The 18,081-nt window shown below is 37.6% G+C and overlaps 1 protein-coding gene across 15 annotated transcripts in view; it reads right to left on the bottom strand.

The window, feature by feature from the left end:
- DENND1B (DENN domain containing 1B) overlaps nt 1-18,081 on the bottom strand; it is a 287,699-nt gene that overhangs the window by 255,286 nt on the left and 14,332 nt on the right. The window lies entirely within an intron of this gene.

Raw genomic sequence — 18,081 nt, 5'->3', positions numbered from 1 at the left:
GTGTATAGTTGCCGTTTATGTTGGTGAAAGAAGGCGTTTGCAATGAAGAAGTCGTTGGTCTTGCGAAATTCTATCATTCGATCTCCGGCATTGTTTCTATCACCAAGGCCATATTTTACAACTACTGATCCTTCTTGTTTCGAACTTTTGCATTCCAATCGCAAGTAATTATCAATGCATCTTGATTGCATGTTCAATCAATTTCAGACTGTAGCAGCTGATAAAAATCTTCTGTTTCTTCATCTTTGGCCCTAGTGGTTGGTGCGTAAATTTGAATGATAGTCATATTAACTGGTCTTCCTTGTAGGCGTATGGGTATTATCCTATCACTGACAGCGTTGTACTTCAGGATAGATTTTGAAACATTCTTTTTGATGATGAATGCAACACCATTCCTCTTCAAGTTGTCCTTCCTGGCATAGTAAACTATATGATTATCTGATTCAAAATAGCTAATACCAGTCCATTTCAGCTCACTAATGCCTAGGATATCGATGTTTATGCATTCCATTTCATTTTTGATGATTTCCAATTTTCCTAGATTCTTACTTTGTTCGTTCCAGGTTCCGATTATTAATGGACGTTTGCAGCTGTTTCTTCTCATTTTGAATCGTGCCACATCAGCAAATGAAAGGTCCCGGGAGCTTTACTCTATCCACGTCATTAAGGTCGACTCTACTTTGAGGAGTCAGCTCTTCCCCAGTCATCTTTTGAGTGCCTTCCAACCTGGGGGGCTCATCTTCCAGCACTATATCAGACAATGTTCTGCTGCCATTCATAAGGTTTTCCCTGGCTAATGCTTTTCAGAAGTAGACTGCCGGGTCCTTTTTCCTTGTCTGTCTTAGTCTGGGAGCTCAGCTGAAACCTGTCCTCCATGGGCGACCCTGCTGGTACCTGAATATCGGTGCCATGGCTTCCAGCATCACAGCAACACACAAGCCCCCACAGTACGACAAACTGACAGACACGTGGGGGCTGTAAAGATTACAACCTAGAAAATCCTGTGGTGCAGTTCTACTCTGTCACAGAGGGTTGCTATGAATCAAAAATTCACTTGACAGCACCTAACTACAACAGTCACCAAAAACTTCATTTTCATCAGACTAGGTCTTTAATAAATGTTCTAGGAATTACAGTAAACATAGGGACTAACATGACTGAGGGACAGGATATTCTAATTAATCAATTATGACTGAAATAATTAGCATATTCAGCACCTACTTTGTGAACTTCAGTACAAAAGGCCAGAGTACAAAATAAATAAATTCACATTTACAAAATGAAGAAGTCTGTTTATTCCTAGGTGTTTTTCCAGAAATTAGAATATGCTGCCATTAGATGAACTGCGTTAATTATTATTCAGGGGAAAAAATAGTATGAGCAGCCAGATTTTTAGTAAGTGTGGTTGGTTTGTTGGGGTCACTAATATTGAATTTAACTCATCACTTTTATTTTTAAAATTCATTAAAATAGTTGAATATGAAAGAGCTGTGTATTTTATCAAGGCAGCTGGGTGGCACAAATGGCTAAGCCCTCAACTGATAGTTCAAAGACTAGCAGTTTAAACCTACCCACAGGCACCTTGGAGGACAGGCCTGGCGATCTCCTTCCGAAAGATCACAGCCTTGAAAACCCTATGGAGCTGTTCTACTCTGTACACATGCAGCTGTCATGAATCAGAATAGACTCCAAGGCAACTAAAACAATAACAACATGTATTTTATCGGAATCCTTAATTAGAATTAGTTACTGATAAAAGGATATGCTAGGCCTTAGACTGTAATGGAAAAAGGTACTTGAATCAATGTAATACATCCCTCATTAATCCTTAATTATTGAAAACACTGTTAAACAATAGATTAACTAGTAAAGAACGTCTGCCTTGCTCTTTCTAGATTTGTATATATGGGATCAAATTGACAATAGCAACTCAAAAGATTAAATAAGAAACTTAGGGGGCAGTGAGTTTATATTAATGGAGGAGAAACAAGTCAGAAAAGGAGGGTAAGAATAGTTGCACAATACCAAGACTGTAATCAATGTCACCGAATTGTACATGTGGAAACTGTTGAGTTGGTGTATGTTTTGCTGTGTATATTCTCAACAACAACAAAATAAATTTTTTAAATATTTTAAATCACTGTCAAATCTTTCAGTTCACCCTTCCAGCTTTGGAGTCAAAAATCTGGACTGAGGCACTGTAATGCTATGTCATTATATACTGACCACAGCAACAAAAGAATACAATTCTTTCTTCTTGTGAGTTATAAAAGGCATGTACCCACAGTTTGCTTAAATTACAATAAAAATAGCCATCTGTTTAAAAACATATTCATACATTTTATAATCCTCTATTGATCATCACAGCAATGCTAAATGTTAGAAAGAAAAGGAGGCAGTTATTGTTCTCATTTTAAAGACAAAGAAATTGAGGCTCAAAGAGTTGAAGGTTATACTGCAAAGCTGGAACTCCAAACTAATTCCTCTAGCTCCAATCTAACTCTAGAACTCTGCCATCCTATTGGCACAAACCCATTGCCAAAGAGTCAATTCTGACTCACACGCACCCGACTGGACAGAGCAGAACTGCTCCACAGGGTTCCCTAGGCTGTAATCTCTACAAAAGGAGCCCTGGTAGCATAGCAGTTAAAGCACTCAGCTGCTAACCAAAAGGTTGGTGGTTCAAACCCACCAGAAAGACGTGGCAGTCTGCTTCTGTAAAGATTTACAGCCTTGCTGCAAGGAGACTGGAACTCTTATGTGCTGTGGGGGGAAATGAAAAATGGTACAACTATTTCGGAAAACGATATGGTGCTTCCTTAAAAAGCAAGAAATAGAAATACCATATGACCCAGCAATCCCATTCCTAGGAATATGTCCTAGAGAAACAAGAGCCGTCACACAAATAGATGTACGCACGCCCATGTTCACTGCAGCATTGTTCAAAATAGCAAAATGATGAAAACAACCTAAGTGCCCATCAACAGATGAACGGATAAACAAACTACGGTACATATACACAATGGAACACTACTCAACGATAAAGAACAAGGATGAATCTTCGAAGCATCTCACACCATTGATGAATCTAGAGGACATTACGCTAAATGAAGTAAGTCAGTCACAAAACAACAAATACTGTATGAGACCACCACTATAAAAACTCATGAAAAGGTTTACACACAGAAAGAAACAATCTTTGATGGTTATAAGGGAGGGGCAGGGTAAAAAAAAAAAAAAAACACTAAATAGACAATAGATAAGCAGTAACTTTGGTGAAGAGTAAGACAGTACACAATTCTGGGGAAACCAGCACAACTTATCCAAGGCTCCACAGGCACATCCAAATTCCCCAAGGGACCGAATTGCTGAGCTGAGGGCTGTGGGGACCATGGTCTTGGGGAACATCTAGTTCAATTGGCAGAACATAGTTTAAAAGAAAATGTTTAACATTCTACTTCAGTGAGTAGTATCTGGGGTCTTAAAAGCCTGTAAGCGGCCATCTCAGAGACTCCACCGGTCTCACCCCATCTGGAGCAAGGGAGAATGAAGAAAACCAAAGACACAGGTAAAGATTAGTCCAAATCACTAATGGACCACAAATACCACAGCCTCCACCAGACTGAGTCCGGCACAACTAGATGGTGCCCAGCTACCACCACTGATTGCTCTGACAGGGATCACAATGGAGGGTCCCAGACAGAGCTAGAGAAATATGCAGAACAAAATTCTAACTCACACACAAAAAAAGACCAGATTTACTGGTCTGACGGAGACTACAGAAATCCCAAGATTATGGCCCCCAGACACCCTTTTAGCTCAGTAATGAAGTCACTCCTTAGGTTCACCCTTCAGCCAAAGATTAGACAGGCCCATAAAACAAAAGGAGACTAAATGGGCACAGAGCCCAGGGCAAGGACGAGAAGGCAGGAGGGGACAGGAAAGCCGGTAGTAGGGAACCCAAGATGGAGAAAGGGAGAGTATTGACATGTCGTGGGATAGGCAACCAATGTCATAAAACAGTACGTGTACTATTTGTTTAATAAGAAGCTAGTTTGTTCTGTAAACCTTCATCTAAAGTACAATAAGGAAAAGAAAAAAAAAAGATTTACAGCCTTGGAAGCCCTACACGGCATTTCTACTCTAACCTATATAGTCGCTATGAATCTGAATCACCTCGATGGCAGGGGTTTTTTTAATCTTTATGAAAGCCTACTGCCACATCTTTCTCCCACAGAGCAGCTGGTGGTTTCAAACCATTAACTTTTCGTTTAGCAACTGAGTGCTTAACCACTGTGCCACCAGGGCTAGTTAGCACAAAACTATAGTTATCTGGTTTTCTTCTCACCAAAGGAACCATAAACAGAGCTTCCCAACCTGTGTCGTCTAATAGGTTAGAAGAGTAAGAACATAATGATTCCCTCAACCCTGGCAGCCCCAGGCCAGTCACCTCCTGCACTGCATTGCAGTCTGTATGACAAGGAATGCCATATAAATATTGCCATTTTCTACATGTGTTATGGCATAAATAAAAAGTTGAAAAACACTACTATTAAGACCTCAGGGATATAACATATTTTTTGCAAATTATGCACAGTTTCTGAGTTTGTTTGCTGGCTGTGCCCTCCCCACTCAAGGCACCCTCACAAGTACCACATGTTGCTGCAAAAAAAAAAAAAAATCAGCATGGCATGCTTAAGACAATACCTCTGGGGCTGGGAGAGAGGGGGAGAGAACACTGCCAGCAAACAAACGCAGAAGGCTCATATCATTTGCGTAAAAATACGGTATGCAGTGGTCTTAAAATCTGTTTATGAGATAAAAACTTTACAAACTTTATAGAAATACTTTTTTAAAAAAACAGATTTAAATAAATGATTTAACAGAATCTTGCATCAAGTTTGATTTCTGGACTTAAACCTGTAATATGGCAGTTCTCAAACATTATCCACCACCATTCATAAAAGAGACAATAGTCATCCCTATGCACATAATCCAGATTTTGTCAAAACCTAAATAAATGTGTCTAGGAATTAAAACTGCAGTAACTTTTAATCATCACAGTTACTTATCCTTACTATATTCTGCAGCATTGATGACACAGCCCATGGTTTACATGCAATTTCTAGTGGCAACTGTTCCTTCAGTACTCAGTCAGGAAACTTACATAGGAATGCAAATAAGTGAGAGTAATGTCATTATTGGAATGGCCCTGAATTCACCACAATTTTTGATCATTCACAAATTTCATTATTTAGTATCAGTTTACATAGACCTCACACCTGATAACAAACCCATTGAAAGCCCTATGCTTGTGTAATTATACCCTTAATCTTACCTCACCTTCATTTCTTTAGACATGAACCCCTGGTATTCCAAATTCTAATAACTTTCTTGCTTGTCAATAGCTAACTCTCAGAACTTTGAAAGTTTACGTATGTGTGGAATTCCCACTTTCCTGCTGAAGTTTGTGCATGTGAGAAATCTGCAAGGAATGTTAAAGAAAGGTCATATATTAACTTCCAAGTTCTGTTTGATCCCTCTAGATACCACCAAGTCCTTAAATACGTGCTGTCAGGTTTGGTGCTACAAATTTTTATTCTCTGCTAAAATCAGCAATTGAAAACCCTATGGAGCACAGTTTTACTCTGACAAACATGAGGTCGCCATGAGTCAAGTCAACTCAACAGCAACAGGTTTTAAACATTCTTTCCAAAGTGAAACTAACTCATCGGCCCAAAATGCATCCTCCTTGCTCCTGACACGTCTGCAATATTAAACAGGAAACCTATGTGACCTCCTTATCATTACTTTTGTCCAGATTGTTCACATACATCAAAATGGGTGGAAAGTTAATCACTGACACTGAATTTCTGCTGATTATACCTTCTCTTGAAGAGTTTACAACCACAACAGAAACTAAATAAAAATTTGTATCTATACAGTGTTTTACAGTGCAATTTACAAAGAATTTTCACGCCTATTATGTATTTGACTCTCATAACAATCCTTCAGATATTCAGGGCAAACACTTAATAAATGTGAAAACTGATATTAATAAAAGCTAAATAACTTGACCAAAGTCACACAACTAGTAACTGGTGAAGCCAGGACCAAAAGCATGTTTAAATTCTTAGTCCAGTATTCTTTCTTCTCTACCATGGTGCTATCAGGTGACACATTCAGTTTTATCCATAAGAGGGTTCCAGATTTTAAGTTTTTAAGAAAATCATGGCATCGAATCCATTTCTTCTGCTCAGCTCAAGATACAGATTTAACTACCTATTCACATTCAATCAAAAGGCAAGCATTGGTTTTACTTACAGTGTGTCTGTTCTGAGAGTTTCCACAGCAATTACCTTTCATAATACTCTTCCTCTTCTCCTAGCTTTAGTCTCTTCATTATGGGGGGTGGGCGGGGGGGAGCTCAATATTTCTATGCACAGAATTTTAAAAAACTGTAACTTTTCCCAAACAAAAGAGATTACTGTATTAAACAATTTTTTTTAATGGAAAAAAAAGGGATAAGGACTTTTAAAAACAGAATAAAAGAATTTAATGTAAAATAACAACAAAAAAAAGCAGAAGCAAAGTAAAATTAAAGCCAAAGTATTAAGTTAAAATGGTTCAAAAGAAATACAAAAATATTAAACATCTAATGAGTGGAATAAAGGACACCAAATACATCAAAAGGTTAAAAAAAAAAAATACATCAAAAGGTAAAGTGAAAGAAGGCAAAAACAGAAATTCCAAAATTTTAACACCCTCACGCAGAAGCAAACAGGCAAAGGTGGCCGCAAACAGCCAGCAGGCCTCCATTAGGCCAAGCTGTTGGTTAAAGGTCCCAAGAGTAGAAAGCAGGGCCTTTTATCACACCATTACATGCAAAAGAGTCAACACTCCTGTCTTTCTGGGTTAAAAACAGCCGTGTAGGAGGAAGACACCTCATACAGAGCACTGAGCTCCAGCTTAGTCATCTCCTCCAAACCATATATCAAGCAAAAGCCAGCATCATCCACTCCCTGCAACCCTAGATTTTAAAATTCAGAGTTTTAACTCAGAGTAAGTATCGATGGGTTCTTTAATAAATAATTTTTACATATTGATCAAATTAAATCCAGCCATATCTAAAAAAGATAAATTCTAATAATATTTACGATCATTTTAAAGTAAGTTTAAATTATATATAATTTGTCACACAAGAAGCCCTGGTGGTGCAATGGCTAAGTGCTCCTCTGCTAAGCGAAAGGTCAGTGGTCCGAACCCATCTGCGGCTCCACGGGAGAAAAGACCTGGTGATCTGCTCCCTATGGAGGAGTTCTACTCTGTCCTATACGATCACTATGAATATGAATCAACTCAATGTATGTAATATACAAATTAAAAATGTTCAAAGAATTAAAATACCCGTCTGTCAGTGTATCATACCATGATGACTTGTGTGTTGCTATGATGCTGGAATCCATGCCACTGGCATTTCAAGCACAGGGTCACCCATGGTGGACAGGTTTCAGCAGAACTTCCAGACTAAGACAAACTAGGAAGAAAGAACTGATGATCTGCTTCTAAAAATTACCCAATGGAAACTACATGGGTCACAACAGAATACTGTCTGATAAAGTGCTGGAAGATGAGCCCTCTAGGTTGGAAGACAACAATAGACTGAAGCACACTGGCAGTCATAGATGGCAGGAAACTAGGCAGTGTTTAGTTCTGTTGCACGTAGGGTTGCCATGAGTCACAGCTGACTAGACGGCAACGAACAATTAAAAATATAAACCATAAACCATGCTAAATATAATTTAGTCTTGCTTTGATGATTTAGAAGGTAAATGAGAGGTGTTCATTTTCAATACTTTGACCACTATTTTGAATACATCATTTAAAAAGTACTAATAAATACAAAGTTTAAAGCAGAAAATCTGATATGAGGGCCATCTCCTCTCTTCTTTCTATATCCATCTATAAGCAAAATGGTCATTGCTAATCTGGACATTACCTGACAGAAATGAGTGAAAAAACTACCAAAAGATTTTATAATCTCCCAAGTGAAGTAAACTGTGAGTAAATGGGTTTTATAATATGAATTTTAGACAATTATATCAAAACCAAATTTAGGGCAATGACATGTGTAAACTATTATATATATATATTATAGTTCATTTCTGCTTCCAAGTATTAAGCTAAAAATGAGGAAATATTTATAAATTAAAGTTTTGTGTCTTAACTAGTATTTCATATTAATCTTTCTACCTTTTAGGGTAAACATTTAATGTCTATATATACAAATGATACTATAGTAACTATTAACCATTAAACTGTAGCAATCATTAAAAACACAGAAGCTACTATTTTTGTGCATAACAATTCTCAGCTTACAATTTCTTCCACATGTCTAAACTTGTACACACAGAACACAACCAACACATAATCTTGATGAAACTGTGTCACCCTTCATTGTCAACGATAACTCTGTAGGTATTCATCCCCAAAATCACACCATTTCATAGCAAAACTGAGACTCCAAACCTTACTTCTCAAGTCCTTTGTAGTATTAAGAAGAACAAAAGAAAACACACTAGTATTTTCTAAAAAAGTTAGCCTCATTAATTCTTATTGAGCAGAAATTATCTTAATTTACATAAAATAGAAACAAGCCCAAGACTTTGGGGGGAGGAGGGAATACATAACTTCATCTTCCACACATCCTACTCAAAATACTGTAATTTCAAAAAAAATAATAAATTTTTAGGAATCATTTCTGAACCACTTCCATGCAAGCTTATTAGCAGCAAATTTACTTTTAATGCATAGATCCTAAGGCCACTGAATTATATGCTATTCCAGTGTATTAAAATACATCTGGACTTAGCTGAGTTTCACTTCAACCAACGTTTTTGACACAAACTCATAAATCATTTCAAATAATCTCTTAACAGAATAATAAAGAAGTCTAAATTTTATATTTATCCAGATGACAAAATTGTACAGAACTTGCTTAATTTTAATTAATGTTCAATTTAAATCCTAAATACACCCTTATGCTGTTGAATTTCTGCTACCAAACCAAGTTAAAATTATTTTTGAAATGACTAATTTCTGTAAGTTTATACTTTACAGAAGACCATCAGATGTACTAAACTGATAGCTCTGTGCTTTTTTAATTTTTTTTTATTTTTTTCAGATTCAGGTGATAAAGAAGAAGGAACTGAAAGAGGAAAAGGCACTATCTGATCTTTACTAGTTCTGACTACTAGGTTACAGAGTCTGTGGTTTATCAACAGCTCTATTTTTTTTAAAAAAGTTTTCTTTTTAAATAAAGCACCCATTACTTGTGATGATAAAAATCTACAGCCTTTCAAGGTTCTTTACATTAAGCTCTTTTCAAAAATTTTTAAGAAATCTGAAACAGGTATTGGTTATATTACACTATAACAGAATATAATTTAATAATTACTGTGTACCATTCAGATGTAAGACACCTTCCCAGAGTCTGAAAACAATACAAAGAAGGATAAGGTGCTTATCCTCAACAGCCTAAAATCTAGCAGGCATAAGTATAAGGCAAGGCTATAAAAACCTGGTTCAAGACAGAATATAACTGCCACAAGGCATATGTCAAAAAGATTATTATTCAGCGACTCCTTTTTATATCTTTCACTTTTGTAGCTCCACTTTCACAAATTTCACCTTTCAATAAAGTTATTACACTTTTAAAGAAGAAATGAATTTAACAGCAATTATGAAATTCTCAACACCCTATGTAATTTTCACTCCTTTTCTTTAAAAGGAGCCCTGGTAGCACAGTGGTTAAGAGCTACAGTTGCTAACCAAAAGGCTGGCAGTTCAAATCCACCAGCCACTCCTTGGAAACTCTACGGGGCGGTTCTACTCTGTCCTATAGGATCGCTATGAGTTGGAATCGACTCAACAGCAACGGGTTGTTTTGTTGTTTCTTTAAAAGCCATCTCAACACGGGTAGATATATATACTATATGGGTGTGGAAAGGTATATGGGAATATATGCATGTGCATATATAGGTATATTTGTGGGCATATGTATATACATGTTTGTATATGCTGCATATATATTCATACAGAAAATAAAGCACATAGGGGGCACAGTTAGGGATACTTCCTTGAAAAAAAAAAACAATCAAATTGACTGGGATTGATTTACTGGGTTAGAAGGCTTGGTTGGGACCATAGTCTTATACAGCAACTAGGTCAATTGGCATAACTTAGCTCATAAAGACAATGTTCTACATTCCAGTTCAGTGAGCACATCTGGGGTCTTAGAAACTTGCAAGTGTCCATCTAAGATACAACTATTGCTCTCTTCCCATCTGGAGCAAAGGAGAGTAAAGGAAACCAAAGACTCAAAGAACAAATTAGTCCACAGGACTAATGGCCCACACAAACCACAGCCTCTTCTAGCCTCAGACCAGAAGAACTAGATGGTGCCCAGCTACCAACCATTCTGACCAGGGACACAATAGAAGGTTTCCATTAGAATGGAAGAAAATGTAGAAAAAAACTCAAATTCATAAAAAAAAAAAAAAAAAGAACAGACTTCTGGACTGATAGAGAGTACAGGAGCCCCTAAGACTATTATCCTAAAAATACCCTTTTAACCTGGAACTGAAGCCACTCCCAGAGGTCACCTTTCAGCCAAATAATAGATTGGGTTAAAAAATAAACAATAACACCCGTGAGAGATGTGCTTCTTTAAACAATCAACTATACAAGACTAAAATGGTCAAAATTTACCCAAAAGCAAAGATGAGAGGGCGAGGCAGGGTGAGGAAAGTAGATGGATGGAAATGGGGCAGACAGGGTGGAAATGGTGAGAGTGCTCACACACTGCACGGATATTAAGCAATGCTACAGAACAATCTGCGTATGAACTGTTACATGAGACTCTAATTTGCTGTGTAAACTTTCACCTAAAATACAATAAAATATCATAAAAAAGAAAGAAAGAAAACGTGTGCGGCAAGACTTTTGAGGAACAGGATATTTACATAGTCTCAAAGACAACTCCACACAAATTATTTATTAAATACAAATGGAAAGAATAATATCTTTAGGGTAAAGAAATTTGACAGATACCACCTTAAACCAAATGATCAAAGTTAACCTCGCCAGTAATGGTATAAATCAATGACACGTTCCTCCTAATGGATGCACTGAGAAAAGCACATTTCCTGAACGCATAATCCAAAACTAATCATGAGGATACATCGCACCGACACAAATTGAGGGAAATTTTACAAAATAACTGGTCTGTACTCTTCAAAAATGTCCATGTCATGAAAGACAAAGGCCGAGGAACTGTTCACGGGCAAAGGAGACTAAAAAGACATGCCCACTAAATGTAACATGCCAAGGCGGAGCCAAGATGGTGGAATAGACAGACGTTTCCATCAAGCCCTCTTTAGAACGAAGACCCGAAAAAACAAGTGAAACAAGTATATTTGTGACAAGCTGTGAACCCTCAGCATCAAAGGCAAGCTCAGACAATGAACTGAGGGGCAGGGGGAGGAAGAGGCTGTTCAGAAGTGGAAAGGAGTTACCAGACCTGAATCACGGGGAGCCTTCAGGCACCATTCCCGGAGCAGCGGAGGCACTGGCAGCGCCGGGCTGGTCCTAGCATTTGGCCACAGTTGCCTCGAGGAGAAGCAGTCAGCCACACAACGCACTCACACCTCCGGAACATGAGGAGAACGGCGCCTTTGGCAAAAGCTAAGTACTTGCGTATATTTTACCGCGTCCCCCCACCTCCAAGCCGGATTCAGCAGCTGAATCCCTGGGCCTGAGATAGACCCTAATGAGCACCTAGAGCCATCCGCCCAGCCTTGGGGAAGGAAAAAATTTGCAACTGGAGGGAAAAGATAATTTGCTAGCTCCATTAACCAGGGGAGCTCAGGACAGAAGCGGCTCCAGTCCAGGCATAAACCGTCCATGGACCTTGAGCAACTTTCCCTTCTGCATGGACCTATTTTGGGAGAATAGGCCCTTGTTGGCAAACTCAACCATTTCAGCTGTGCAGTGGAGAGTTGGGTGTTTGACATTTGACACTGCTTTGCCTATTAAACAAGGCCCTCACATACCCACAACAGGGACCTAAGGGCTGGTAGCTCCACTCAGGTCACCCAGCCACCCAGGACAGGGGTCCAAAGATAACTGGTACCTCCCAGTCCTTATAACTAAAAACTCTGGGTGCCCATAATCCCTCTGCAGAACCCACCCACAAGCACACTGTAGGGAACAGAGATGCGTTTTCCTCAGAGACACTTGGGGGTCAGTTCTCAGCACCCTGCCTCGTTCAGAGTGTGACCCTCTGCTACAATCAGATACTGGTATATACGCCAATCACCCCTGCCCCTCTAAGACTGTAGGACAGAGCCTGTACCACACACTTGATATCAGCTACCTGGACACCTGAGCTGAATTCATACAAGAAAAGTGAATGGACTCCTACACTGATATACCCGATAACAGCTCTAGCCAGCTGGGGACAGGACACCAGAGCTCCAAAGGTGAAAATAATCAAGCTAGCTCACTCAAGCAACCCATAGGGGTATACCAAAACAAGACAAAGAGTAAGTAGCTACAAAACAGTAAGCAAGCATAAACTAATATAAAAACTTATAGATGGCTCAGAGACAATGGTCAATATCAAGTCACATAAAGAAACAGACCATGATCACCTCAACAGGCTCTCAAAACAAAGAATCCAGGGATCTTCTACATGAAAGTGCATTCCTGGAATTACCAGAGGCAGAATACAAAAGTTTAATACACAGGACCTTTCAAGACATCAGGAAGGAAATAAGGCAATATGCAGAACAAGCCAAGGAACACACAGATAAAGCAACTGAAGAAATTAGAAAGATTATTCAGGAACATAATGAAAAGTTTAATAAGCTGGAAAAATCCATAGGCAGACAGCAATCAAGAATTCAGGAGATTAACAATAAAATTACAGAAGTAGACAACTCAATAGAAAGTCAGAGGAGCAGAATTGAGCAAGTAGAAGCTAGAATTTCTGAACTCGAAGATAAATTACTTGGCACTAATATATTTGAAGAAAAATCAGATAAAAGAATTTTAAAAAATGAAGAAACCTTAAGAATCATGTGGGACTCTATCAAGAGAACTAACCTACGAGGGATTAGAGTACAAGAACAGAGAGGGATAACAGAAAACGCAGAGAAAATTGTTGAGAATTTGTTGGCAGAAAACTTCCCTGATATTGTGAAAAATGAAAAGATATCTATCCAAGATGCTGATCAAACTCCACATAAGGTAGATCTTAAAAGAAAGTCACCAAGACATAGTATAATCAAGCTTGCCAAGACCAAAGATAAAGAGACAATTATAAGAGCAGCAAGGGATAAAAGAAAAGTCACCTACACAGGAGAGCCAATAAGAATAAGCTTGGACTATTCAGCAGAAACCATGCAGGCAAGAAGGAAATGGAATGACATATTTAAAAAACTGAAGGAAAAAAACTGCCTGCCAAGAATCATATATCCATAAAAACTGTCTCTTAAATATGAAGGTGAAATTAAGACATTTCCAGATAAACACAAGTTGAGGGAATTTGTAAAAACCAAACCAAAACTACAAGAAATACTAAATGGAATTCTTCAGTTAGAAAATCAATAATGTCAGGTATCAACCCAAGACTAAAACACTGGGCAGAGCAACCAGAAGTCAACCCAGACAGAGAAATCCAAAAATACAAAGCAAGATTAAAAAAAAAAAAGCCCAACACAGGGTAACGGCAATGTTATTATATAAAAGAAGACAACATTAAAATAATAAAGAGGGACTAAGAAATGTAATCATACACCTTCCATATGGAGAGGAAGATATGGTGATACAAAGAAATAAAAGTTAGTTTTAAATTTAGAAAAATAGGGGTAAATAATAAGGTAACCACAAAGGAGACAAACTATCCTACTCATCAAAATAAAAAAAAAAAAGGGAAAAATACATACTCAGCAGAAACAAAATCAACAACAACAAATATGAGGAAAGGACAATATATAAAGAAAATCTACTCAGCACATAAAATCAAGTGCGAAAAAGAAACTGTAAACACACAAAAAAGACATCAAAATGTTAGCACAAAATTCATACCTATCCATAATTACCCTGAATGTCAATGGATTAAATGTACCAATAAAGACACAGAGAGTGGCAGAATGGATTAAAAAACAAGATCCATCTATATGCTGCCTACAACAGACACACCTTAGACTTAGAGACACAAACAAACTAGAACTTAAAGGATGGAAAAAAAATAAGCAAACACCAATCAAAAAAGAGCAGGAGTGGCGATACTAATTTCTGACAAAATAGAATGTAAAGTTAAATCCAGCAGAAAGGATAAGGAAGGACACTATAGAATGGTTAAAGGGACAATACACCAAGAAGATATAACCATATTAAATATTTATGCACCCAATGACAGGGCTGCAAGATACATGAAACAAACTCTATCAGCATTGAAATGTGAGATAGACAACTCCACAATAATAGTATGAGACTTCAACACCACTTTCGGTGAAGGACAGGACATCCAGAAAGAAGCTCAACAAAGACATGGAAGATCTAAATGCCACAATCAACCAACTTGACCTCACGGACTTATACAGAACAGTCCACCCAACAGCAACCAAGTTTACTTTCTTTTCTAGTGCACATGGAACATTCTCTAGAATAGACCACATATTAGGTCATAAACCAAGCCTTAGCAGAATCCAAAACAATGAAATATGAGAAAGCATCTTCTCTGACCATAAGGCCATAAAAGTGGAAATCAGTAACAGGAAAAGCAGGGAAAAGAAATCAAACACTTGGAAACTGAACAATACCCTGCTCAAAAAAGACTGAATTACAGAAGACATTAAGGATGGAATAAAGAAATTCATAGAATCCAATGAGAATGAAAACACTTCCTATCAGAACCTTTGGGACACAGCAAAAGCGTTGCTCCCACCCAATGCCGTCGAGTCGATTCCGACTCATAGCGACCCTATAGGACAGAGTAGAGCAGTGCTCAGAGGCCAATTTATACTAATAAATGCACACATCCAAAAAGAAGAAAGGGCCCAAATCAAATAATTATCCCTACAACTTGAACAAATAGAAAGAGAGCAACAAAAGAAATCCACAGGCACCAGAAGAAAACAAATAATAAAAATTAGAGATGAACTGAATGAAATAGAAAACAGAAAAACAATTGAAAGAATTAACAAGACCAAAAGCTGGGTTTTTTTAAAAAATCAACAAAATTGATAAACCACTGGCCAAACCGACAAAAGAAAAACAGGAGAGGAAGCAAATAACCCGAATAAGAAATGAGATGGGCGATATTTCAACAGACCCAAATGAAATTAAAAGACTCATATCAGATTACTATGAAAAGCCATACTCAAACAAATTTGAAAACCTAGAAGAAATCGATGAATTCCTAGAAACACACTACCTACCTAAACTAACACAAACAGAGGTAGAACAACTAAATAGACCCATAACAAAACAAGAGATTGAAAAGGTAATCAAAAAACTCCCAACAAAAAAAAGCCCTGGTCCGCATGGCTTCACTGCAGAGTTCTACCAAATTTTCAGAGAAGAGTCAACACCACCACTACTAAAGGTATTTCAGAGCATAGAAAAGGATGGAATTCAATGAAGCCACCATATCCCTGATACCAAAATCAGGTAAAGTCACCACAAGAAAATTATAGACCTATATCCTTCATGAATGTAGATGCAAAAGTCCTCAACAAAATTCTAGCCAATAGAATTCAACAACATATCAAAAAAATAATTCACTATGACCAAGTGGGATTCATACCAGGTATGCAGGGATGGTTCAACATTAGAAAAATGATTAATGTAATCCACCACATAAATAAAACAAAAGACAAGAATCACACGATTTTATCAATTGATGCAGAAAAGACATTTGACAAAGCTCAACACTCATTCATGATAAAAACTCTCAGCAAAATAGGAATATAAAGAAAATTTCTCAACATAATGGGCATTTATACAAAGTCAACAGCCAACATCACCTGAAATGTAGAGAGCCTGAAAACATTCCCACTGAGATCGGGAACCAGACAAGGATGCCCTTTACCACCACTCTTATTCAACATTGTGCTCCAAGTCCCAGCCAGAGCAATTAGGCTAGATAAAGAAATAAAGGGTATCCGGTTTGGTGAGTAAGAAGTAAAAGTATCTCTATTTGCAGATGACATGATCTTATACACAGAAAACCCTAAGGAATCCTCCAGAAAACTACTGAAACTAAGAGAAGAGTTCAGCAGAGTATCGGGATACAAGATAAACATACAAAAATCAGTTGGATTCCTCTACACCAACAAAAAAAACATCGAAGAGGAAATAACCAAATCAATGCCATTTACAATAGCCCCCAAGAAGATAAAATACTTAGGAATAAATCTTACCAGAGACGTAAAAGACTTATGCAAAGGAAACTACAGAACACTTCTGGAAGAAACCAAAAGAGACTTACATAAGTGGAAGAACATACCTTGCTCGTGGATAGGTAGACTTAACATTATAAAAATGTCTATTCTACCAAAAGGGATCTATACATTTAATGCAATTCTGATCCAAATCCCAAGGACATTCTTTAATGAGATGGAGAAACAGATCACCAACTTCATATGGAAGGGAAAAAGGCCCCGGATAAATAATGCATTAGTGAAAAAGAAGAACAAAGTGGGAGGCCTTACTTTACCTGATTTTAGAACCTATTATACCACCACAGTAGTCAAAACAGCCTGGTACTGGTACAACAACAGATACATGGACCAATGGAACAGAATTGAGAATCCAGCCATAACTCCATGCACATATGAGCAGTTGATACTTGACAAAGGTCCCAAAACACTTAAGTGAGGAAAAGACAGTCTTTTTAACACATGGTGCTGGCATAACTGGATATCCATCTGCAAAAAAAATGATACAAGACCCATACCTCACTCCATGCACAAAAACTAACTCTAAATGGATCAAAGACCTAAATATAAAATCTAAAACGATAAAGATCATGGAAGAAAAAATAGGGACAACATTAGGAGCCCTAATACATGGCATAAACAGTATACAAAAAATCATAAAGAATGTAGAAGAAAAACTAGATAACTGGGAGCTCCTAAAAATCAAACACCTATGCTCATTCAAAGACTTCACCAAAAGAGTAAAAAGACTACCTACAGACTGGGAAAAAGTTTTTAGCTATGACATTTATGATCAGTGCCTGATCTCTAAAATCTACATGATACTGCAAAAACTCAACTGCAAAAAGACAAGTAGCCCAATTAAAAAATGGGCAAAAGATATGAATAGACACTTCACTAAAGAAGATATTCAGGTAGCTAACAGATATATGAGGAAATGTTCACAATCATTAGCCACTAGAGAAATGCAGATCAAAACTACAATGAGATTTCATCTCACTCCAACAAGGCTGGCATTAATCCAAAAAACACAAAACAATAAATGCTGGAGAGGCTGTGGAGAGACTGGAACACTTATACATTGCTGGTGGGAATGTAAAATGGTACAACCACTTTGGAAATCGACTTGGCACTTCCTTAAAAAGCTAGAAGAAGAACTACCATACGATCCAGCAATCCCACTCCTTGGAATATATCCTAAAGAAATAAGAGCCTTTACACGAACATATATATGCACACCCATGTTTACTGCAGCACTGTTTACAATACCAAAAAGATGGAAGCAACCAAGGGGCCCATCAATGGATGAATGGATAAATAAATTACGGTATATTTACACAATGGAGTATTACGCATCAATAAAGAACAGTGAGGAATCTGTGAAAGATTTCATAACATGGAGGAACCTGGAAGGCATTATGCTGAGTGAAATTAGTCAGTTGCAAAAGGACAAATATTGTATAGGACCACTATTATAAGAACTTGAGAAATAATTTAAACTGAGAAGAAAATATTGTTTCGTGGTTATGGGGGGGTGTGTGGGAGAGGGGTACTCACTAATTAGATAGTAGAT

The sequence above is a fragment of the Loxodonta africana genome, chromosome 20 (genome assembly GCF_030014295.1).
Source record: "Loxodonta africana isolate mLoxAfr1 chromosome 20, mLoxAfr1.hap2, whole genome shotgun sequence".
Taxonomy (NCBI): Eukaryota; Metazoa; Chordata; class Mammalia; order Proboscidea; family Elephantidae; genus Loxodonta; species Loxodonta africana.
The sequence above is the reverse complement of the archived record's forward strand: the minus strand, read 5'-3'. Positions and strand labels throughout refer to the sequence as shown.